The sequence below is a fragment of the Alligator mississippiensis genome, chromosome 2 (genome assembly GCF_030867095.1).
Source record: "Alligator mississippiensis isolate rAllMis1 chromosome 2, rAllMis1, whole genome shotgun sequence".
NCBI classification, from domain to species: domain Eukaryota; kingdom Metazoa; phylum Chordata; order Crocodylia; family Alligatoridae; genus Alligator; species Alligator mississippiensis.
The window spans coordinates 163,736,402-163,759,011 of NC_081825.1; the positions used below are offsets into that span (position 1 = coordinate 163,736,402).

Genomic DNA, 22,610 nt, shown 5'->3' on the forward strand with positions numbered 1-22,610 from the left:
AGGGGACACCCAGGCATAGCCCAGTACATCTCCCAGCCAGTCCACCACCCTAATCACGCTGGACAGCTTTCTTGCTTCAAGACGGAAGGCCTGGGGAATGCTCCGGGTTCCAGGAGAATCAAAGAACAACCTAAGACCAAACCGTGCGCCTAAGTAGCCGCTGAGCACGCATCTGTAGCACAGTGAGCTGTATACCTCGGTAGATTTTAGGTCACTTGTAGTCACAAACATCATCCAGAGGCAGCTGACGCTTTCTTGTGGAGGCAGGCAGTCCGTGGTGTGTCAGTGAGTTTCCAGAGAGATCCCCAACTCTCTGCCTGCTCAAGTACTCACATGTTCTCCCAAATGGCACTCTCCCCTCCAGGAGGAAGGGGCTCTCCAATCCATTTTTCTCACCACACCTTCCAGGTCCAATCAGGGCAGGTGTTGTTGAAGGCTAAGCAACCAATCTCTAAAGCGTGGTCCGTCACCCCAGAGAGTGACAGCTCTCGAGCGCCTGCCCCTCTGCCATGAGCTCCGTGCTTAAAATGATGAAGTGATGTGGGGCCCCGCCCCCGTCTCAACTGGGCCAGCTCACGTAGGCGAGCTGGTGGCAGAGCACCCGAGTTGATAGGCAGGTAAGAAGACAATGAGGAAGAAGAAAAAAGTGGTACAAGAGACGTGGGTGAGGCGGGGATGGAAATCCTACAGAGAGGGCAAGCCGCTGAAGAAGTCGGCTGCAGGAGGGATTGACACTCTCTTCTTGCAAGCGTGCTTCACAGGGGCGGGGCGGGGCGGGGCGGGGCAGTCCTGCCTGGCTGCGGTGGCAACTGAAGTAGTAAAAGCCCAAGGTGGCCAGCGTGGGGATCGAACCCACGGCCTTGGCGTTATTAGCACCACGCTCTAACCAGCTGAGCTAGCCGGCCGAGGGCGCAGCCTCGATCCTTCGCTGCAGCCAGTTCCGACCAGCCCAAGTCAGGCAAGGTACTCACCACCCCATGAGACTCCTGGACTGCAGCAGCAGGCTAGCCACCCAGCCACAGCAGCAGCATCAGCAAGAGCAGCAGCAGCCACAGCAGCAGGGGGGACTAGCTCAAGTGGTAGAGCGCTCGCTTAGCATGCGAGAGGTAGCGGGATCGATGCCTGCGTTCTCCAGGGTGGCCTGGGCTACTGGCTCCTTTTGGCCGAGGCGGTGGCCTGGCCAGAGCCCCAGCACGGCTGCTTTCCAGGCCCCGCGTGGCCTCTGGAGGTACTACTGGGGCCTGGATGGCAAGTTTCGCCTGCCAGAGGCAGAGTAGTGTCTGCCCCTCTTGTGGGACTAGTGCTTCCAGGGCAAGGCTAGCCCAGGTCGTAGGTGTGGCGGAGCAGTAGGGGGCGGTCCTGGGCTGAGCCACCCACCTCAGCGTGCCCCACCACCTGCCAAGCGCCAAGTGCCTCCCCGGGCGTGCCTCACCTCCGGACGACCCCCTTGCACAGCACAGCCGCAAGCCTGGGGGTACCGCCGCCCCTGGCCATCTGGTTTGTCTTTGGCCTTGTGCCCCCTGGGGCACGCAGGCCTCGTACACCTGGAGGCTGCTTACTCTGCTGCGAATACTGCGGGCGCTTCCTTTAGCCCAAAGCACAAAAAGTAGCCTGCCTTAGTCAGCCAGACCAAGGGGACACCCAGGCATAGCCCAGTACATCTCCCAGCCAGTCCACCACCCTAATCACGCTGGACAGCTTTCTTGCTTCAAGACGGAAGGCCTGGGGAATGCTCCGGGTTCCAGGAGAATCAAAGAACAACCTAAGACCAAACCGTGCGCCTAAGTAGCCGCTGAGCACGCATCTGTAGCACAGTGAGCTGTATACCTCGGTAGATTTTAGGTCACTTGTAGTCACAAACATCATCCAGAGGCAGCTGACGCTTTCTTGTGGAGGCAGGCAGTCCGTGGTGTGTCAGTGAGTTTCCAGAGAGATCCCCAACTCTCTGCCTGCTCACGTACTCACATGTTCCCCCTAATGGCACTCTCCCCTCCAGGAGGAAGGGGCTCTCCAATCCATTTTTCTCACCACACCTTCCAGGTCCAATCAGGGCAGGTGTTGTTGAAGGTTAAGCAACCAATCTCTAAAGCGTGGTCCGTCACCCCAGAGAGTGACAGCTCTCGAGCGCCTGCCCCTCTGCCATGAGCTCCGTGCTTAAAATGATGAAGTGATGTGGGGCCCCGCCCCCGTCTCAACTGGGCCAGCTCACGTAGGCGAGCTGGTGGCAGAGCACCCGAGTTGATAGGCAGGTAAGAAGACAATGAGGAAGAAGAAAAAAGTGGTACAAGAGACGTGGGTGAGGCGGGGATGGAAATCCTACAGAGAGGGCAAGCCGCTGAAGAAGTCGGCTGCAGGAGGGATTGACACTCTCTTCTTGCAAGCGTGCTTCACAGGGGCGGGGCGGGGCGGGGCGGGGCGGGGCGGGGCAGTCCTGCCTGGCTGCGGTGGCAACTGAAGTAGTAAAAGCCCAAGGTGGCCAGCGTGGGGATCGAACCCACGGCCTTGGCGTTATTAGCACCACGCTCTAACCAGCTGAGCTAGCCGGCCGAGGGCGCAGCCTCGATCCTTCGCTGCAGCCAGTTCCGACCAGCCCAAGTCAGGCAAGGTACTCACCACCCCATGAGACTCCTGGACTGCAGCAGCAGGCTAGCCACCCAGCCACAGCAGCAGCATCAGCAAGAGCAGCAGCAGGCACAGCAGCAGGGGGGACTAGCTCAAGTGGTAGAGCGCTCGCTTAGCATGCGAGAGGTAGCGGGATCGATGCCTGCGTTCTCCAGGGTGGCCTGGGCTACTGGCTCCTTTTGGCCGAGGCGGTGGCCTGGCCAGAGCCCCAGCACGGCTGCTTTCCAGGCCCCGCGTGGCCTCTGGAGGTACTACTGGGGCCTGGATGGCAAGTTTCGCCTGCCAGAGGCAGAGTAGTGTCTGCCCCTCTTGTGGGACTAGTGCTTCCAGGGCAAGGCTAGCCCAGGTCGTAGGTGTGGCGGAGCAGTAGGGGGCGGTCCTGGGCTGAGCCACCCACCTCAGCGTGCCCCACCACCTGCCAAGCGCCAGGTGCCTCACCTCCGGATGACCCCCTTGCACAGCACACCCTCAAGCCTGGGGGTACCGCCGCCCCTGGCCATCTGGTTTGTCTTTGGCCTTGTGCCCCCTGGGGCACGCAGGCCTCGTACACCTGGAGGCTGCTTACTCTGCTGCGAATACTGGGGGCGCTTCCTTTAGCCCAAAGCACAAAAAGTAGCCTGCCTTAGTCAGCCAGACCAAGGGGACACCCAGGCATAGCCCAGTACATCTCCCAGCCAGTCCAGCACCCTAATCACGCTGGACAGCTTTCTTGCTTCAAGACGGAAGGCCTGGGGAATGCTCCGGGTTCCAGGAGAATCAAAGAACAACCTAAGACCAAACCGTGCGCCTAAGTAGCCGCTGAGCACGCATCTGTAGCACAGTGAGCTGTATACCTCGGTAGATTTTAGGTCACTTGTAGTCACAAACATCATCCAGAGGCAGCTGACGCTTTCTTGTGGAGGCAGGCAGTCCGTGGTGTGTCAGTGAGTTTCCAGAGAGATCCCCAACTCTCTGCCTGCTCAAGTACTCACATGTTCTCCCAAATGGCACTCTCCCCTCCAGGAGGAAGGGGCTCTCCAATCCATTTTTCTCACCACACCTTCCAGGTCCAATCAGGGCAGGTGTTGTTGAAGGCTAAGCAACCAATCTCTAAAGCGTGGTCCGTCACCCCAGAGAGTGACAGCTCTCGAGCGCCTGCCCCTCTGCCATGAGCTCCGTGCTTAAAATGATGAAGTGATGTGGGGCCCCGCCCCCGTCTCAACTGGGCCAGCTCACGTAGGCGAGCTGGTGGCAGAGCACCCGAGTTGATAGGCAGGTAAGAAGACAATGAGGAAGAAGAAAAAAGTGGTACAAGAGACGTGGGTGAGGCGGGGATGGAAATCCTACAGAGAGGGCAAGCCGCTGAAGAAGTCGGCTGCAGGAGGGATTGACACTCTCTTCTTGCAAGCGTGCTTCACAGGGGCGGGGCGGGGCGGGGCGGGGCAGTCCTGCCTGGCTGCGGTGGCAACTGAAGTAGTAAAAGCCCAAGGTGGCCAGCGTGGGGATCGAACCCACGGCCTTGGCGTTATTAGCACCACGCTCTAACCAGCTGAGCTAGCCGGCCGAGGGCGCAGCCTCGATCCTTCGCTGCAGCCAGTTCCGACCAGCCCAAGTCAGGCAAGGTACTCACCACCCCATGAGACTCCTGGACTGCAGCAGCAGGCTAGCCACCCAGCCACAGCAGCAGCATCAGCAAGAGCAGCAGCAGCCACAGCAGCAGGGGGGACTAGCTCAAGTGGTAGAGCGCTCGCTTAGCATGCGAGAGGTAGCGGGATCGATGCCTGCGTTCTCCAGGGTGGCCTGGGCTACTGGCTCCTTTTGGCCGAGGCGGTGGCCTGGCCAGAGCCCCAGCACGGCTGCTTTCCAGGCCCCGCGTGGCCTCTGGAGGTACTACTGGGGCCTGGATGGCAAGTTTCGCCTGCCAGAGGCAGAGTAGTGTCTGCCCCTCTTGTGGGACTAGTGCTTCCAGGGCAAGGCTAGCCCAGGTCGTAGGTGTGGCGGAGCAGTAGGGGGCGGTCCTGGGCTGAGCCACCCACCTCAGCGTGCCCCACCACCTGCCAAGCGCCAAGTGCCTCCCCGGGCGTGCCTCACCTCCGGACGACCCCCTTGCACAGCACAGCCGCAAGCCTGGGGGTACCGCCGCCCCTGGCCATCTGGTTTGTCTTTGGCCTTGTGCCCCCTGGGGCACGCAGGCCTCGTACACCTGGAGGCTGCTTACTCTGCTGCGAATACTGGGGGCGCTTCCTTTAGCCCAAAGCACAAAAAGTAGCCTGCCTTAGTCAGCCAGACCAAGGGGACACCCAGGCATAGCCCAGTACATCTCCCAGCCAGTCCACCACCCTAATCACGCTGGACAGCTTTCTTGCTTCAAGACGGAAGGCCTGGGGAATGCTCCGGGTTCCAGGAGAATCAAAGAACAACCTAAGACCAAACCGTGCGCCTAAGTAGCCGCTGAGCACGCATCTGTAGCACAGTGAGCTGTATACCTCGGTAGATTTTAGGTCACTTGTAGTCACAAACATCATCCAGAGGCAGCTGACGCTTTCTTGTGGAGGCAGGCAGTCCGTGGTGTGTCAGTGAGTTTCCAGAGAGATCCCCAACTCTCTGCCTGCTCACGTACTCACATGTTCCCCCTAATGGCACTCTCCCCTCCAGGAGGAAGGGGCTCTCCAATCCATTTTTCTCACCACACCTTCCAGGTCCAATCAGGGCAGGTGTTGTTGAAGGTTAAGCAACCAATCTCTAAAGCGTGGTCCGTCACCCCAGAGAGTGACAGCTCTCGAGCGCCTGCCCCTCTGCCATGAGCTCCGTGCTTAAAATGATGAAGTGATGTGGGGCCCCGCCCCCGTCTCAACTGGGCCAGCTCACGTAGGCGAGCTGGTGGCAGAGCACCCGAGTTGATAGGCAGGTAAGAAGACAATGAGGAAGAAGAAAAAAGTGGTACAAGAGACGTGGGTGAGGCGGGGATGGAAATCCTACAGAGAGGGCAAGCCGCTGAAGAAGTCGGCTGCAGGAGGGATTGACACTCTCTTCTTGCAAGCGTGCTTCACAGGGGCGGGGCGGGGCGGGGCGGGGCGGGGCAGTCCTGCCTGGCTGCGGTGGCAACTGAAGTAGTAAAAGCCCAAGGTGGCCAGCGTGGGGATCGAACCCACGGCCTTGGCGTTATTAGCACCACGCTCTAACCAGCTGAGCTAGCCGGCCGAGGGCGCAGCCTCGATCCTTCGCTGCAGCCAGTTCCGACCAGCCCAAGTCAGGCAAGGTACTCACCACCCCATGAGACTCCTGGACTGCAGCAGCAGGCTAGCCACCCAGCCACAGCAGCAGCATCAGCAAGAGCAGCAGCAGGCACAGCAGCAGGGGGGACTAGCTCAAGTGGTAGAGCGCTCGCTTAGCATGCGAGAGGTAGCGGGATCGATGCCTGCGTTCTCCAGGGTGGCCTGGGCTACTGGCTCCTTTTGGCCGAGGCGGTGGCCTGGCCAGAGCCCCAGCACGGCTGCTTTCCAGGCCCCGCGTGGCCTCTGGAGGTACTACTGGGGCCTGGATGGCAAGTTTCGCCTGCCAGAGGCAGAGTAGTGTCTGCCCCTCTTGTGGGACTAGTGCTTCCAGGGCAAGGCTAGCCCAGGTCGTAGGTGTGGCGGAGCAGTAGGGGGCGGTCCTGGGCTGAGCCACCCACCTCAGCGTGCCCCACCACCTGCCAAGCGCCAAGTGCCTCCCCGGGCGTGCCTCACCTCCGGACGACCCCCTTGCACAGCACAGCCGCAAGCCTGGGGGTACCGCCGCCCCTGGCCATCTGGTTTGTCTTTGGCCTTGTGCCCCCTGGGGCACGCAGGCCTCGTACACCTGGAGGCTGCTTACTCTGCTGCGAATACTGGGGGCGCTTCCTTTAGCCCAAAGCACAAAAAGTAGCCTGCCTTAGTCAGCCAGACCAAGGGGACACCCAGGCATAGCCCAGTACATCTCCCAGCCAGTCCACCACCCTAATCACGCTGGACAGCTTTCTTGCTTCAAGACGGAAGGCCTGGGGAATGCTCCGGGTTCCAGGAGAATCAAAGAACAACCTAAGACCAAACCGTGCGCCTAAGTAGCCGCTGAGCACGCATCTGTAGCACAGTGAGCTGTATACCTCGGTAGATTTTAGGTCACTTGTAGTCACAAACATCATCCAGAGGCAGCTGACGCTTTCTTGTGGAGGCAGGCAGTCCGTGGTGTGTCAGTGAGTTTCCAGAGAGATCCCCAACTCTCTGCCTGCTCAAGTACTCACATGTTCTCCCAAATGGCACTCTCCCCTCCAGGAGGAAGGGGCTCTCCAATCCATTTTTCTCACCACACCTTCCAGGTCCAATCAGGGCAGGTGTTGTTGAAGGCTAAGCAACCAATCTCTAAAGCGTGGTCCGTCACCCCAGAGAGTGACAGCTCTCGAGCGCCTGCCCCTCTGCCATGAGCTCCGTGCTTAAAATGATGAAGTGATGTGGGGCCCCGCCCCCGTCTCAACTGGGCCAGCTCACGTAGGCGAGCTGGTGGCAGAGCACCCGAGTTGATAGGCAGGTAAGAAGACAATGAGGAAGAAGAAAAAAGTGGTACAAGAGACGTGGGTGAGGCGGGGATGGAAATCCTACAGAGAGGGCAAGCCGCTGAAGAAGTCGGCTGCAGGAGGGATTGACACTCTCTTCTTGCAAGCGTGCTTCACAGGGGCGGGGCGGGGCGGGGCGGGGCAGTCCTGCCTGGCTGCGGTGGCAACTGAAGTAGTAAAAGCCCAAGGTGGCCAGCGTGGGGATCGAACCCACGGCCTTGGCGTTATTAGCACCACGCTCTAACCAGCTGAGCTAGCCGGCCGAGGGCGCAGCCTCGATCCTTCGCTGCAGCCAGTTCCGACCAGCCCAAGTCAGGCAAGGTACTCACCACCCCATGAGACTCCTGGACTGCAGCAGCAGGCTAGCCACCCAGCCACAGCAGCAGCATCAGCAAGAGCAGCAGCAGCCACAGCAGCAGGGGGGACTAGCTCAAGTGGTAGAGCGCTCGCTTAGCATGCGAGAGGTAGCGGGATCGATGCCTGCGTTCTCCAGGGTGGCCTGGGCTACTGGCTCCTTTTGGCCGAGGCGGTGGCCTGGCCAGAGCCCCAGCACGGCTGCTTTCCAGGCCCCGCGTGGCCTCTGGAGGTACTACTGGGGCCTGGATGGCAAGTTTCGCCTGCCAGAGGCAGAGTAGTGTCTGCCCCTCTTGTGGGACTAGTGCTTCCAGGGCAAGGCTAGCCCAGGTCGTAGGTGTGGCGGAGCAGTAGGGGGCGGTCCTGGGCTGAGCCACCCACCTCAGCGTGCCCCACCACCTGCCAAGCGCCAAGTGCCTCCCCGGGCGTGCCTCACCTCCGGACGACCCCCTTGCACAGCACAGCCGCAAGCCTGGGGGTACCGCCGCCCCTGGCCATCTGGTTTGTCTTTGGCCTTGTGCCCCCTGGGGCACGCAGGCCTCGTACACCTGGAGGCTGCTTACTCTGCTGCGAATACTGCGGGCGCTTCCTTTAGCCCAAAGCACAAAAAGTAGCCTGCCTTAGTCAGCCAGACCAAGGGGACACCCAGGCATAGCCCAGTACATCTCCCAGCCAGTCCACCACCCTAATCACGCTGGACAGCTTTCTTGCTTCAAGACGGAAGGCCTGGGGAATGCTCCGGGTTCCAGGAGAATCAAAGAACAACCTAAGACCAAACCGTGCGCCTAAGTAGCCGCTGAGCACGCATCTGTAGCACAGTGAGCTGTATACCTCGGTAGATTTTAGGTCACTTGTAGTCACAAACATCATCCAGAGGCAGCTGACGCTTTCTTGTGGAGGCAGGCAGTCCGTGGTGTGTCAGTGAGTTTCCAGAGAGATCCCCAACTCTCTGCCTGCTCACGTACTCACATGTTCCCCCTAATGGCACTCTCCCCTCCAGGAGGAAGGGGCTCTCCAATCCATTTTTCTCACCACACCTTCCAGGTCCAATCAGGGCAGGTGTTGTTGAAGGTTAAGCAACCAATCTCTAAAGCGTGGTCCGTCACCCCAGAGAGTGACAGCTCTCGAGCGCCTGCCCCTCTGCCATGAGCTCCGTGCTTAAAATGATGAAGTGATGTGGGGCCCCGCCCCCGTCTCAACTGGGCCAGCTCACGTAGGCGAGCTGGTGGCAGAGCACCCGAGTTGATAGGCAGGTAAGAAGACAATGAGGAAGAAGAAAAAAGTGGTACAAGAGACGTGTGTGAGGCGGGGATGGAAATCCTACAGAGAGGGCAAGCCGCTGAAGAAGTCGGCTGCAGGAGGGATTGACACTCTCTTCTTGCAAGCGTGCTTCACAGGGGCGGGGCGGGGCGGGGCGGGGCGGGGCGGGGCAGTCCTGCCTGGCTGCGGTGGCAACTGAAGTAGTAAAAGCCCAAGGTGGCCAGCGTGGGGATCGAACCCACGGCCTTGGCGTTATTAGCACCACGCTCTAACCAGCTGAGCTAGCCGGCCGAGGGCGCAGCCTCGATCCTTCGCTGCAGCCAGTTCCGACCAGCCCAAGTCAGGCAAGGTACTCACCACCCCATGAGACTCCTGGACTGCAGCAGCAGGCTAGCCACCCAGCCACAGCAGCAGCATCAGCAAGAGCAGCAGCAGGCACAGCAGCAGGGGGGACTAGCTCAAGTGGTAGAGCGCTCGCTTAGCATGCGAGAGGTAGCGGGATCGATGCCTGCGTTCTCCAGGGTGGCCTGGGCTACTGGCTCCTTTTGGCCGAGGCGGTGGCCTGGCCAGAGCCCCAGCACGGCTGCTTTCCAGGCCCCGCGTGGCCTCTGGAGGTACTACTGGGGCCTGGATGGCAAGTTTCGCCTGCCAGAGGCAGAGTAGTGTCTGCCCCTCTTGTGGGACTAGTGCTTCCAGGGCAAGGCTAGCCCAGGTCGTAGGTGTGGCGGAGCAGTAGGGGGCGGTCCTGGGCTGAGCCACCCACCTCAGCGTGCCCCACCACCTGCCAAGCGCCAGGTGCCTCACCTCCGGATGACCCCCTTGCACAGCACACCCTCAAGCCTGGGGGTACCGCCGCCCCTGGCCATCTGGTTTGTCTTTGGCCTTGTGCCCCCTGGGGCACGCAGGCCTCGTACACCTGGAGGCTGCTTACTCTGCTGCGAATACTGGGGGCGCTTCCTTTAGCCCAAAGCACAAAAAGTAGCCTGCCTTAGTCAGCCAGACCAAGGGGACACCCAGGCATAGCCCAGTACATCTCCCAGCCAGTCCAGCACCCTAATCACGCTGGACAGCTTTCTTGCTTCAAGACGGAAGGCCTGGGGAATGCTCCGGGTTCCAGGAGAATCAAAGAACAACCTAAGACCAAACCGTGCGCCTAAGTAGCCGCTGAGCACGCATCTGTAGCACAGTGAGCTGTATACCTCGGTAGATTTTAGGTCACTTGTAGTCACAAACATCATCCAGAGGCAGCTGACGCTTTCTTGTGGAGGCAGGCAGTCCGTGGTGTGTCAGTGAGTTTCCAGAGAGATCCCCAACTCTCTGCCTGCTCAAGTACTCACATGTTCTCCCAAATGGCACTCTCCCCTCCAGGAGGAAGGGGCTCTCCAATCCATTTTTCTCACCACACCTTCCAGGTCCAATCAGGGCAGGTGTTGTTGAAGGCTAAGCAACCAATCTCTAAAGCGTGGTCCGTCACCCCAGAGAGTGACAGCTCTCGAGCGCCTGCCCCTCTGCCATGAGCTCCGTGCTTAAAATGATGAAGTGATGTGGGGCCCCGCCCCCGTCTCAACTGGGCCAGCTCACGTAGGCGAGCTGGTGGCAGAGCACCCGAGTTGATAGGCAGGTAAGAAGACAATGAGGAAGAAGAAAAAAGTGGTACAAGAGACGTGGGTGAGGCGGGGATGGAAATCCTACAGAGAGGGCAAGCCGCTGAAGAAGTCGGCTGCAGGAGGGATTGACACTCTCTTCTTGCAAGCGTGCTTCACAGGGGCGGGGCGGGGCGGGGCGGGGCAGTCCTGCCTGGCTGCGGTGGCAACTGAAGTAGTAAAAGCCCAAGGTGGCCAGCGTGGGGATCGAACCCACGGCCTTGGCGTTATTAGCACCACGCTCTAACCAGCTGAGCTAGCCGGCCGAGGGCGCAGCCTCGATCCTTCGCTGCAGCCAGTTCCGACCAGCCCAAGTCAGGCAAGGTACTCACCACCCCATGAGACTCCTGGACTGCAGCAGCAGGCTAGCCACCCAGCCACAGCAGCAGCATCAGCAAGAGCAGCAGCAGCCACAGCAGCAGGGGGGACTAGCTCAAGTGGTAGAGCGCTCGCTTAGCATGCGAGAGGTAGCGGGATCGATGCCTGCGTTCTCCAGGGTGGCCTGGGCTACTGGCTCCTTTTGGCCGAGGCGGTGGCCTGGCCAGAGCCCCAGCACGGCTGCTTTCCAGGCCCCGCGTGGCCTCTGGAGGTACTACTGGGGCCTGGATGGCAAGTTTCGCCTGCCAGAGGCAGAGTAGTGTCTGCCCCTCTTGTGGGACTAGTGCTTCCAGGGCAAGGCTAGCCCAGGTCGTAGGTGTGGCGGAGCAGTAGGGGGCGGTCCTGGGCTGAGCCACCCACCTCAGCGTGCCCCACCACCTGCCAAGCGCCAAGTGCCTCCCCGGGCGTGCCTCACCTCCGGACGACCCCCTTGCACAGCACAGCCGCAAGCCTGGGGGTACCGCCGCCCCTGGCCATCTGGTTTGTCTTTGGCCTTGTGCCCCCTGGGGCACGCAGGCCTCGTACACCTGGAGGCTGCTTACTCTGCTGCGAATACTGGGGGCGCTTCCTTTAGCCCAAAGCACAAAAAGTAGCCTGCCTTAGTCAGCCAGACCAAGGGGACACCCAGGCATAGCCCAGTACATCTCCCAGCCAGTCCACCACCCTAATCACGCTGGACAGCTTTCTTGCTTCAAGACGGAAGGCCTGGGGAATGCTCCGGGTTCCAGGAGAATCAAAGAACAACCTAAGACCAAACCGTGCGCCTAAGTAGCCGCTGAGCACGCATCTGTAGCACAGTGAGCTGTATACCTCGGTAGATTTTAGGTCACTTGTAGTCACAAACATCATCCAGAGGCAGCTGACGCTTTCTTGTGGAGGCAGGCAGTCCGTGGTGTGTCAGTGAGTTTCCAGAGAGATCCCCAACTCTCTGCCTGCTCACGTACTCACATGTTCCCCCTAATGGCACTCTCCCCTCCAGGAGGAAGGGGCTCTCCAATCCATTTTTCTCACCACACCTTCCAGGTCCAATCAGGGCAGGTGTTGTTGAAGGTTAAGCAACCAATCTCTAAAGCGTGGTCCGTCACCCCAGAGAGTGACAGCTCTCGAGCGCCTGCCCCTCTGCCATGAGCTCCGTGCTTAAAATGATGAAGTGATGTGGGGCCCCGCCCCCGTCTCAACTGGGCCAGCTCACGTAGGCGAGCTGGTGGCAGAGCACCCGAGTTGATAGGCAGGTAAGAAGACAATGAGGAAGAAGAAAAAAGTGGTACAAGAGACGTGGGTGAGGCGGGGATGGAAATCCTACAGAGAGGGCAAGCCGCTGAAGAAGTCGGCTGCAGGAGGGATTGACACTCTCTTCTTGCAAGCGTGCTTCACAGGGGCGGGGCGGGGCGGGGCGGGGCGGGGCAGTCCTGCCTGGCTGCGGTGGCAACTGAAGTAGTAAAAGCCCAAGGTGGCCAGCGTGGGGATCGAACCCACGGCCTTGGCGTTATTAGCACCACGCTCTAACCAGCTGAGCTAGCCGGCCGAGGGCGCAGCCTCGATCCTTCGCTGCAGCCAGTTCCGACCAGCCCAAGTCAGGCAAGGTACTCACCACCCCATGAGACTCCTGGACTGCAGCAGCAGGCTAGCCACCCAGCCACAGCAGCAGCATCAGCAAGAGCAGCAGCAGGCACAGCAGCAGGGGGGACTAGCTCAAGTGGTAGAGCGCTCGCTTAGCATGCGAGAGGTAGCGGGATCGATGCCTGCGTTCTCCAGGGTGGCCTGGGCTACTGGCTCCTTTTGGCCGAGGCGGTGGCCTGGCCAGAGCCCCAGCACGGCTGCTTTCCAGGCCCCGCGTGGCCTCTGGAGGTACTACTGGGGCCTGGATGGCAAGTTTCGCCTGCCAGAGGCAGAGTAGTGTCTGCCCCTCTTGTGGGACTAGTGCTTCCAGGGCAAGGCTAGCCCAGGTCGTAGGTGTGGCGGAGCAGTAGGGGGCGGTCCTGGGCTGAGCCACCCACCTCAGCGTGCCCCACCACCTGCCAAGCGCCAGGTGCCTCACCTCCGGATGACCCCCTTGCACAGCACACCCTCAAGCCTGGGGGTACCGCCGCCCCTGGCCATCTGGTTTGTCTTTGGCCTTGTGCCCCCTTGGGCACGCAGGCCTCGTACACCTGGAGGCTGCTTACTCTGCTGCGAATACTGGGGGCGCTTCCTTTAGCCCAAAGCACAAAAAGTAGCCTGCCTTAGTCAGCCAGACCAAGGGGACACCCAGGCATAGCCCAGTACATCTCCCAGCCAGTCCACCACCCTAATCACACTGGACAGCTTTCTTGCTTCAAGACGGAAGGCCTGGGGAATGCTCCGGGTTCCAGGAGAATCAAAGAACAACCTAAGACCAAACCGTGCGCCTAAGTAGCCGCTGAGCACGCATCTGTAGCACAGTGAGCTGTATACCTCGGTAGATTTTAGGTCACTTGTAGTCACAAACATCATCCAGAGGCAGCTGACGCTTTCTTGTGGAGGCAGGCAGTCCGTGGTGTGTCAGTGAGTTTCCAGAGAGATCCCCAACTCTCTGCCTGCTCAAGTACTCACATGTTCTCCCAAATGGCACTCTCCCCTCCAGGAGGAAGGGGCTCTCCAATCCATTTTTCTCACCACACCTTCCAGGTCCAATCAGGGCAGGTGTTGTTGAAGGCTAAGCAACCAATCTCTAAAGCGTCGCCCGTCACCCCAGAGAGTGACAGCTCTCGAGCGCCTGCCCCTCTGCCATGAGCTCCGTGCTTAAAATGATGAAGTGATGTGGGGCCCCGCCCCCGTCTCAACTGGGCCAGCTCACGTAGGCGAGCTGGTGGCAGAGCACCCGAGTTGATAGGCAGGTAAGAAGACAATGAGGAAGAAGATAAAAGTGGTACAAGAGACGTGGGTGAGGCGGGGATGGAAATCCTACAGAGAGGGCAAGCCGCTGAAGAAGTCGGCTGCAGGAGGGATTGACACTCTCTTCTTGCAAGCGTGCTTCACAGGGGCGGGGCGGGGCGGGGCGGGGCGGGGCAGTCCTGCCTGGCTGCGGTGGCAACTGAAGTAGTAAAAGCCCAAGGTGGCCAGCGTGGGGATCGAACCCACGGCCTTGGCGTTATTAGCACCACGCTCTAACCAGCTGAGCTAGCCGGCCGAGGGCGCAGCCTCGATCCTTCGCTGCAGCCAGTTCCGACCAGCCCAAGTCAGGCAAGGTACTCACCACCCCATGAGACTCCTGGACTGCAGCAGCAGGCTAGCCACCCAGCCACAGCAGCAGCATCAGCAAGAGCAGCAGCAGGCACAGCAGCAGGGGGGACTAGCTCAAGTGGTAGAGCGCTCGCTTAGCATGCGAGAGGTAGCGGGATCGATGCCTGCGTTCTCCAGGGTGGCCTGGGCTACTGGCTCCTTTTGGCCGAGGCGGTGGCCTGGCCAGAGCCCCAGCACGGCTGCTTTCCAGGCCCCGCGTGGCCTCTGGAGGTACTACTGGGGCCTGGATGGCAAGTTTCGCCTGCCAGAGGCAGAGTAGTGTCTGCCCCTCTTGTGGGACTAGTGCTTCCAGGGCAAGGCTAGCCCAGGTCGTAGGTGTGGCGGAGCAGTAGGGGGCGGTCCTGGGCTGAGCCACCCACCTCAGCGTGCCCCACCACCTGCCAAGCGCCAAGTGCCTCCCCGGGCGTGCCTCACCTCCGGACGACCCCCTTGCACAGCACAGCCGCAAGCCTGGGGGTACCGCCGCCCCTGGCCATCTGGTTTGTCTTTGGCCTTGTGCCCCCTGGGGCACGCAGGCCTCGTACACCTGGAGGCTGCTTACTCTGCTGCGAATACTGGGGGCGCTTCCTTTAGCCCAAAGCACAAAAAGTAGCCTGCCTTAGTCAGCCAGACCAAGGGGACACCCAGGCATAGCCCAGTACATCTCCCAGCCAGTCCAGCACCCTAATCACGCTGGACAGCTTTCTTGCTTCAAGACGGAAGGCCTGGGGAATGCTCCGGGTTCCAGGAGAATCAAAGAACAACCTAAGACCAAACCGTGCGCCTAAGTAGCCGCTGAGCACGCATCTGTAGCACAGTGAGCTGTATACCTCGGTAGATTTTAGGTCACTTGTAGTCACAAACATCATCCAGAGGCAGCTGACGCTTTCTTGTGGAGGCAGGCAGTCCGTGGTGTGTCAGTGAGTTTCCAGAGAGATCCCCAACTCTCTGCCTGCTCACGTACTCACATGTTCCCCCTAATGGCACTCTCCCCTCCAGGAGGAAGGGGCTCTCCAATCCATTTTTCTCACCACACCTTCCAGGTCCAATCAGGGCAGGTGTTGTTGAAGGTTAAGCAACCAATCTCTAAAGCGTGGTCCGTCACCCCAGAGAGTGACAGCTCTCGAGCGCCTGCCCCTCTGCCATGAGCTCCGTGCTTAAAATGATGAAGTGATGTGGGGCCCCGCCCCCGTCTCAACTGGGCCAGCTCACGTAGGCGAGCTGGTGGCAGAGCACCCGAGTTGATAGGCAGGTAAGAAGACAATGAGGAAGAAGAAAAAAGTGGTACAAGAGACGTGGGTGAGGCGGGGATGGAAATCCTACAGAGAGGGCAAGCCGCTGAAGAAGTCGGCTGCAGGAGGGATTGACACTCTCTTCTTGCAAGCGTGCTTCACAGGGGCGGGGCGGGGCGGGGCGGGGCGGGGCGGGGCAGTCCTGCCTGGCTGCGGTGGCAACTGAAGTAGTAAAAGCCCAAGGTGGCCAGCGTGGGGATCGAACCCACGGCCTTGGCGTTATTAGCACCACGCTCTAACCAGCTGAGCTAGCCGGCCGAGGGCGCAGCCTCGATCCTTCGCTGCAGCCAGTTCCGACCAGCCCAAGTCAGGCAAGGTACTCACCACCCCATGAGACTCCTGGACTGCAGCAGCAGGCTAGCCACCCAGCCACAGCAGCAGCATCAGCAAGAGCAGCAGCAGCCACAGCAGCAGGGGGGACTAGCTCAAGTGGTAGAGCGCTCGCTTAGCATGCGAGAGGTAGCGGGATCGATGCCTGCGTTCTCCAGGGTGGCCTGGGCTACTGGCTCCTTTTGGCCGAGGCGGTGGCCTGGCCAGAGCCCCAGCACGGCTGCTTTCCAGGCCCCGCGTGGCCTCTGGAGGTACTACTGGGGCCTGGATGGCAAGTTTCGCCTGCCAGAGGCAGAGTAGTGTCTGCCCCTCTTGTGGGACTAGTGCTTCCAGGGCAAGGCTAGCCCAGGTCGTAGGTGTGGCGGAGCAGTAGGGGGCGGTCCTGGGCTGAGCCACCCACCTCAGCGTGCCCCACCACCTGCCAAGCGCCAAGTGCCTCCCCGGGCGTGCCTCACCTCCGGACGACCCCCTTGCACAGCACAGCCGCAAGCCTGGGGGTACCGCCGCCCCTGGCCATCTGGTTTGTCTTTGGCCTTGTGCCCCCTGGGGCACGCAGGCCTCGTACACCTGGAGGCTGCTTACTCTGCTGCGAATACTGGGGGCGCTTCCTTTAGCCCAAAGCACAAAAAGTAGCCTGCCTTAGTCAGCCAGACCAAGGGGACACCCAGGCATAGCCCAGTACATCTCCCAGCCAGTCCAGCACCCTAATCACGCTGGACAGCTTTCTTGCTTCAAGACGGAAGGCCTGGGGAATGCTCCGGGTTCCAGGAGAATCAAAGAACAACCTAAGACCAAACCGTGCGCCTAAGTAGCCGCTGAGCACGCATCTGTAGCACAGTGAGCTGTATACCTCGGTAGATTTTAGGTCACTTGTAGTCACAAACATCATCCAGAGGCAGCTGACGCTTTCTTGTGGAGGCAGGCAGTCCGTGGTGTGTCAGTGAGTTTCCAGAGAGATCCCCAACTCTCTGCCTGCTCACGTACTCACATGTTCCCCCTAATGGCACTCTCCCCTCCAGGAGGAAGGGGCTCTCCAATCCATTTTTCTCACCACACCTTCCAGGTCCAATCAGGGCAGGTGTTGTTGAAGGTTAAGCAACCAATCTCTAAAGCGTGGTCCGTCACCCCAGAGAGTGACAGCTCTCGAGCGCCTGCCCCTCTGCCATGAGCTCCGTGCTTAAAATGATGAAGTGATGTGGGGCCCCGCCCCCGTCTCAACTGGGCCAGCTCACGTAGGCGAGCTGGTGGCAGAGCACCCGAGTTGATAGGCAGGTAAGAAGACAATGAGGAAGAAGATAAAAGTGGTACAAGAGACGTGGGTGAGGCGGGGATGGAAATCCTACAGAGAGGGCAAGCCGCTGAAGAAGTCGGCTGCAGGAGGGATTGACACTCTCTTCTTGCAAGCGTGCTTCACAGGGGCGGGGCGGGGCGGGGCGGGGCGGGGCAGTCCTGCCTGGCTGCGGTGGCAACTGAAGTAGTAAAAGCCCAAGGTGGCCAGCGTGGGGATCGAACCCACGGCCTTGGCGTTATTAGCACCACGCTCTAACCAGCTGAGCTAGCCGGCCGAGGGCGCAGCCTCGATCCTTCGCTGCAGCCAGTTCCGACCAGCCCAAGTCAGGCAAGGTACTCACCACCCCATGAGACTCCTGGACTGCAGCAGCAGGCTAGCCACCCAGCCACAGCAGCAGCATCAGCAAGAGCAGCAGCAGGCACAGCAGCAGGGGGGACTAGCTCAAGTGGTAGAGCGCTCGCTTAGCATGCGAGAGGTAGCGGGATCGATGCCTGCGTTCTCCAGGGTGGCCTGGGCTACTGGCTCCTTTTGGCCGAGGCGGTGGCCTGGCCAGAGCCCCAGCACGGCTGCTTTCCAGGCCCCGCGTGGCCTCTGGAGGTACTACTGGGGCCTGGATGGCAAGTTTCGCCTGCCAGAGGCAGAGTAGTGTCTGCCCCTCTTGTGGGACTAGTGCTTCCAGGGCAAGGCTAGCCCAGGTCGTAGGTGTGGCGGAGCAGTAGGGGGCGGTCCTGGGCTGAGCCACCCACCTCAGCGTGCCCCACCACCTGCCAAGCGCCAGGTGCCTCACCTCCGGATGACCCCCTTGCACAGCACACCCTCAAGCCTGGGGGTACCGCCGCCCCTGGCCATCTGGTTTGTCTTTGGCCTTGTGCCCCCTTGGGCACGCAGGCCTCGTACACCTGGAGGCTGCTTACTCTGCTGCGAATACTGGGGGCGCTTCCTTTAGCCCAAAGCACAAAAAGTAGCCTGCCTTAGTCAGCCAGACCAAGGGGACACCCAGGCATAGCCCAGTACATCTCCCAGCCAGTCCACCACCCTAATCACACTGGACAGCTTTCTTGCTTCAAGACGGAAGGCCTGGGGAATGCTCCGGGTTCCAGGAGAATCAAAGAACAACCTAAGACCAAACCGTGCGCCTAAGTAGCCGCTGAGCACGCATCTGTAGCACAGTGAGCTGTATACCTCGGTAGATTTTAGGTCACTTGTAGTCACAAACATCATCCAGAGGCAGCTGACGCTTTCTTGTGGAGGCAGGCAGTCCGTGGTGTGTCAGTGAGTTTCCAGAGAGATCCCCAACTCTCTGCCTGCTCAAGTACTCACATGTTCTCCCAAATGGCACTCTCCCCTCCAGGAGGAAGGGGCTCTCCAATCCATTTTTCTCACCACACCTTCCAGGTCCAATCAGGGCAGGTGTTGTTGAAGGCTAAGCAACCAATCTCTAAAGCGTCGCCCGTCACCCCAGAGAGTGACAGCTCTCGAGCGCCTGCCCCTCTGCCATGAGCTCCGTGCTTAAAATGATGAAGTGAGGTGGCGCCCCGCCCCACTCTCAACTGGGCCAGCTCACGTAGGCGAGCTGGTGGCAGAGCACCCGAGTTGATAGGCAGGTAAGAAGACAATGAGGAAGAAGAAAAAAGTTTTACAAGAGACATGGGTGAGGCTGGGATGGAAATCCTACAGAGAGGGCAAGCCGCTGAAGAAGTCGTCTGCAGGAGGGATTGACACTCTCTTCTTGCAAGCGTGCTTCACAGGGGCGGGGCGGGGAGGGGCAGTCCTGCCTGGCTGCGGTGGCAACTGAAGTAGTAAAAGCCCAAGGTGGCCAGCGTGGGGATCGAACCCACGGCCTTGGCGTTATTAGCACCACGCTCTAACCAGCTGAGCTAGCCGGCCGAGGGCGCAGCCTCGATCCTTCGCTGCAGCCAGTTCCGACCAGCCCAAGTCAGGCAAGGTACTCACCACCCCATGAGACTCCTGGACTGCAGCAGCAGGCTAGCCACCCAGCCACAGCAGCAGCATCAGCAAGAGCAGCAGCAGGCACAGCAGCAGGGGGGACTAGCTCAAGTGGTAGAGCGCTCGCTTAGCATGCGAGAGGTAGCGGGATCGATGCCTGCGTTCTCCAGGGTGGCCTGGGCTACTGGCTCCTTTTGGCCGAGGCGGTGGCCTGGCCAGAGCCCCAGCACGGCTGCTTTCCAGGCCCCGCGTGGCCTCTGGAGGTACTACTGGGGCCTGGATGGCAAGTTTCGCCTGCCAGAGGCAGAGTAGTGTCTGCCCCTCTTGTGGGACTAGTGCTTCCAGGGCAAGGCTAGCCCAGGTCGTAGGTGTGGCGGAGCAGTAGGGGGCGGTCCTGGGCTGAGCCACCCACCTCAGCGTGCCCCACCACCTGCCAAGCGCCAGGTGCCTCACCTCCGGATGACCCCCTTGCACAGCACACCCTCAAGCCTGGGGGTACCGCCGCCCCTGGCCATCTGGTTTGTCTTTGGCCTTGTGCCCCCTTGGGCACGCAGGCCTCGTACACCTGGAGGCTGCTTACTCTGCTGCGAATACTGGGGGCGCTTCCTTTAGCCCAAAGCACAAAAAGTAGCCTGCCTTAGTCAGCCAGACCAAGGGGACACCCAGGCATAGCCCAGTACATCTCCCAGCCAGTCCACCACCCTAATCACACTGGACAGCTTTCTTGCTTCAAGACGGAAGGCCTGGGGAATGCTCCGGGTTCCAGGAGAATCAAAGAACAACCTAAGACCAAACCGTGCGCCTAAGTAGCCGCTGAGCACGCATCTGTAGCACAGTGAGCTGTATACCTCGGTAGATTTTAGGTCACTTGTAGTCACAAACATCATCCAGAGGCAGCTGACGCTTTCTTGTGGAGGCAGGCAGTCCGTGGTGTGTCAGTGAGTTTCCAGAGAGATCCCCAACTCTCTGCCTGCTCAAGTACTCACATGTTCTCCCAAATGGCACTCTCCCCTCCAGGAGGAAGGGGCTCTCCAATCCATTTTTCTCACCACACCTTCCAGGTCCAATCAGGGCAGGTGTTGTTGAAGGCTAAGCAACCAATCTCTAAAGCGTCGCCCGTCACCCCAGAGAGTGACAGCTCTCGAGCGCCTGCCCCTCTGCCATGAGCTCCGTGCTTAAAATGATGAAGTGATGTGGGGCCCCGCCCCCGTCTCAACTGGGCCAGCTCACGTAGGCGAGCTGGTGGCAGAGCACCCGAGTTGATAGGCAGGTAAGAAGACAATGAGGAAGAAGATAAAAGTGGTACAAGAGACGTGGGTGAGGCGGGGATGGAAATCCTACAGAGAGGGCAAGCCGCTGAAGAAGTCGGCTGCAGGAGGGATTGACACTCTCTTCTTGCAAGCGTGCTTCACAGGGGCGGGGCGGGGCGGGGCGGGGCGGGGCAGTCCTGCCTGGCTGCGGTGGCAACTGAAGTAGTAAAAGCCCAAGGTGGCCAGCGTGGGGATCGAACCCACGGCCTTGGCGTTATTAGCACCACGCTCTAACCAGCTGAGCTAGCCGGCCGAGGGCGCAGCCTCGATCCTTCGCTGCAGCCAGTTCCGACCAGCCCAAGTCAGGCAAGGTACTCACCACCCCATGAGACTCCTGGACTGCAGCAGCAGGCTAGCCACCCAGCCACAGCAGCAGCATCAGCAAGAGCAGCAGCAGGCACAGCAGCAGGGGGGACTAGCTCAAGTGGTAGAGCGCTCGCTTAGCATGCGAGAGGTAGCGGGATCGATGCCTGCGTTCTCCAGGGTGGCCTGGGCTACTGGCTCCTTTTGGCCGAGGCGGTGGCCTGGCCAGAGCCCCAGCACGGCTGCTTTCCAGGCCCCGCGTGGCCTCTGGAGGTACTACTGGGGCCTGGATGGCAAGTTTCGCCTGCCAGAGGCAGAGTAGTGTCTGCCCCTCTTGTGGGACTAGTGCTTCCAGGGCAAGGCTAGCCCAGGTCGTAGGTGTGGCGGAGCAGTAGGGGGCGGTCCTGGGCTGAGCCACCCACCTCAGCGTGCCCCACCACCTGCCAAGCGCCAAGTGCCTCCCCGGGCGTGCCTCACCTCCGGACGACCCCCTTGCACAGCACAGCCGCAAGCCTGGGGGTACCGCCGCCCCTGGCCATCTGGTTTGTCTTTGGCCTTGTGCCCCCTGGGGCACGCAGGCCTCGTACACCTGGAGGCTGCTTACTCTGCTGCGAATACTGGGGGCGCTTCCTTTAGCCCAAAGCACAAAAAGTAGCCTGCCATAGTCAGCCAGACCAAGGGGACACCCAGGCATAGCCCAGTACATCTCCCAGCCAGTCCACCACCCTAATCACGCTGGACAGCTTTCTTGCTTCAAGACGGAAGGCCTGGGGAATGCTCCGGGTTCCAGGAGAATCAAAGAACAACCTAAGACCAAACCGTGCGCCTAAGTAGCCGCTGAGCACGCATCTGTAGCACAGTGAGCTGTATACCTCGGTAGATTTTAGGTCACTTGTAGTCACAAACATCATCCAGAGGCAGCTGACGCTTTCTTGTGGAGGCAGGCAGTCCGTGGTGTGTCAGTGAGTTTCCAGAGAGATCCCCAACTCTCTGCCTGCTCACGTACTCACATGTTCCCCCTAATGGCACTCTCCCCTCCAGGAGGAAGGGGCTCTCCAATCCATTTTTCTCACCACACCTTCCAGGTCCAATCAGGGCAGGTGTTGTTGAAGGTTAAGCAACCAATCTCTAAAGCGTGGTCCGTCACCCCAGAGAGTGACAGCTCTCGAGCGCCTGCCCCTCTGCCATGAGCTCCGTGCTTAAAATGATGAAGTGATGTGGGGCCCCGCCCCCGTCTCAACTGGGCCAGCTCACGTAGGCGAGCTGGTGGCAGAGCACCCGAGTTGATAGGCAGGTAAGAAGACAATGAGGAAGAAGAAAAAAGTGGTACAAGAGACGTGGGTGAGGCGGGGATGGAAATCCTACAGAGAGGGCAAGCCGCTGAAGAAGTCGGCTGCAGGAGGGATTGACACTCTCTTCTTGCAAGCGTGCTTCACAGGGGCGGGGCGGGGCGGGGCGGGGCAGTCCTGCCTGGCTGCGGTGGCAACTGAAGTAGTAAAAGCCCAAGGTGGCCAGCGTGGGGATCGAACCCACGGCCTTGGCGTTATTAGCACCACGCTCTAACCAGCTGAGCTAGCCGGCCGAGGGCGCAGCCTCGATCCTTCGCTGCAGCCAGTTCCGACCAGCCCAAGTCAGGCAAGGTACTCACCACCCCATGAGACTCCTGGACTGCAGCAGCAGGCTAGCCACCCAGCCACAGCAGCAGCATCAGCAAGAGCAGCAGCAGCCACAGCAGCAGGGGGGACTAGCTCAAGTGGTAGAGCGCTCGCTTAGCATGCGAGAGGTAGCGGGATCGATGCCTGCGTTCTCCAGGGTGGCCTGGGCTACTGGCTCCTTTTGGCCGAGGCGGTGGCCTGGCCAGAGCCCCAGCACGGCTGCTTTCCAGGCCCCGCGTGGCCTCTGGAGGTACTACTGGGGCCTGGATGGCAAGTTTCGCCTGCCAGAGGCAGAGTAGTGTCTGCCCCTCTTGTGGGACTAGTGCTTCCAGGGCAAGGCTAGCCCAGGTCGTAGGTGTGGCGGAGCAGTAGGGGGCGGTCCTGGGCTGAGCCACCCACCTCAGCGTGCCCCACCACCTGCCAAGCGCCAAGTGCC

At 60.3% G+C, this 22,610-nt stretch overlaps 14 non-coding genes across 14 annotated transcripts; all 14 read right to left on the reverse strand.

Moving 5' to 3' along the window:
- Nucleotides 1-831: 831 nt before the first annotated feature.
- On the reverse strand, nt 832-905 carry TRNAI-AAU (transfer RNA isoleucine (anticodon AAU)). The gene has a single exon. It is a non-coding gene; the product is annotated as a tRNA-Ile (tRNA).
- A 1,568-nt stretch (nt 906-2,473) lies between these two features.
- TRNAI-AAU (transfer RNA isoleucine (anticodon AAU)) lies at nt 2,474-2,547 on the reverse strand. Its single transcript has one exon. It is a non-coding gene; the product is annotated as a tRNA-Ile (tRNA).
- A 1,544-nt stretch (nt 2,548-4,091) lies between these two features.
- TRNAI-AAU (transfer RNA isoleucine (anticodon AAU)) lies at nt 4,092-4,165 on the reverse strand. The gene has a single exon. It is a non-coding gene; the product is annotated as a tRNA-Ile (tRNA).
- Nucleotides 4,166-5,728: 1,563 nt separating this feature from the next.
- TRNAI-AAU (transfer RNA isoleucine (anticodon AAU)) lies at nt 5,729-5,802 on the reverse strand. The gene has a single exon. It is a non-coding gene; the product is annotated as a tRNA-Ile (tRNA).
- A 1,558-nt stretch (nt 5,803-7,360) lies between these two features.
- TRNAI-AAU (transfer RNA isoleucine (anticodon AAU)) lies at nt 7,361-7,434 on the reverse strand. The gene has a single exon. It is a non-coding gene; the product is annotated as a tRNA-Ile (tRNA).
- A 1,568-nt stretch (nt 7,435-9,002) lies between these two features.
- Nucleotides 9,003-9,076, reverse strand: TRNAI-AAU (transfer RNA isoleucine (anticodon AAU)). The gene has a single exon. It is a non-coding gene; the product is annotated as a tRNA-Ile (tRNA).
- A 1,544-nt stretch (nt 9,077-10,620) lies between these two features.
- On the reverse strand, nt 10,621-10,694 carry TRNAI-AAU (transfer RNA isoleucine (anticodon AAU)). The gene has a single exon. It is a non-coding gene; the product is annotated as a tRNA-Ile (tRNA).
- A 1,563-nt stretch (nt 10,695-12,257) lies between these two features.
- Nucleotides 12,258-12,331, reverse strand: TRNAI-AAU (transfer RNA isoleucine (anticodon AAU)). The gene has a single exon. It is a non-coding gene; the product is annotated as a tRNA-Ile (tRNA).
- Nucleotides 12,332-13,880: 1,549 nt separating this feature from the next.
- Nucleotides 13,881-13,954, reverse strand: TRNAI-AAU (transfer RNA isoleucine (anticodon AAU)). Its single transcript has one exon. It is a non-coding gene; the product is annotated as a tRNA-Ile (tRNA).
- A 1,568-nt stretch (nt 13,955-15,522) lies between these two features.
- Nucleotides 15,523-15,596, reverse strand: TRNAI-AAU (transfer RNA isoleucine (anticodon AAU)). The gene has a single exon. It is a non-coding gene; the product is annotated as a tRNA-Ile (tRNA).
- A 1,563-nt stretch (nt 15,597-17,159) lies between these two features.
- TRNAI-AAU (transfer RNA isoleucine (anticodon AAU)) lies at nt 17,160-17,233 on the reverse strand. Its single transcript has one exon. It is a non-coding gene; the product is annotated as a tRNA-Ile (tRNA).
- A 1,539-nt stretch (nt 17,234-18,772) lies between these two features.
- Nucleotides 18,773-18,846, reverse strand: TRNAI-AAU (transfer RNA isoleucine (anticodon AAU)). Its single transcript has one exon. It is a non-coding gene; the product is annotated as a tRNA-Ile (tRNA).
- Nucleotides 18,847-20,395: 1,549 nt separating this feature from the next.
- Nucleotides 20,396-20,469, reverse strand: TRNAI-AAU (transfer RNA isoleucine (anticodon AAU)). The gene has a single exon. It is a non-coding gene; the product is annotated as a tRNA-Ile (tRNA).
- Nucleotides 20,470-22,027: 1,558 nt separating this feature from the next.
- TRNAI-AAU (transfer RNA isoleucine (anticodon AAU)) lies at nt 22,028-22,101 on the reverse strand. Its single transcript has one exon. It is a non-coding gene; the product is annotated as a tRNA-Ile (tRNA).
- Between the last annotated feature and the right edge of the window lie 509 nt (nt 22,102-22,610).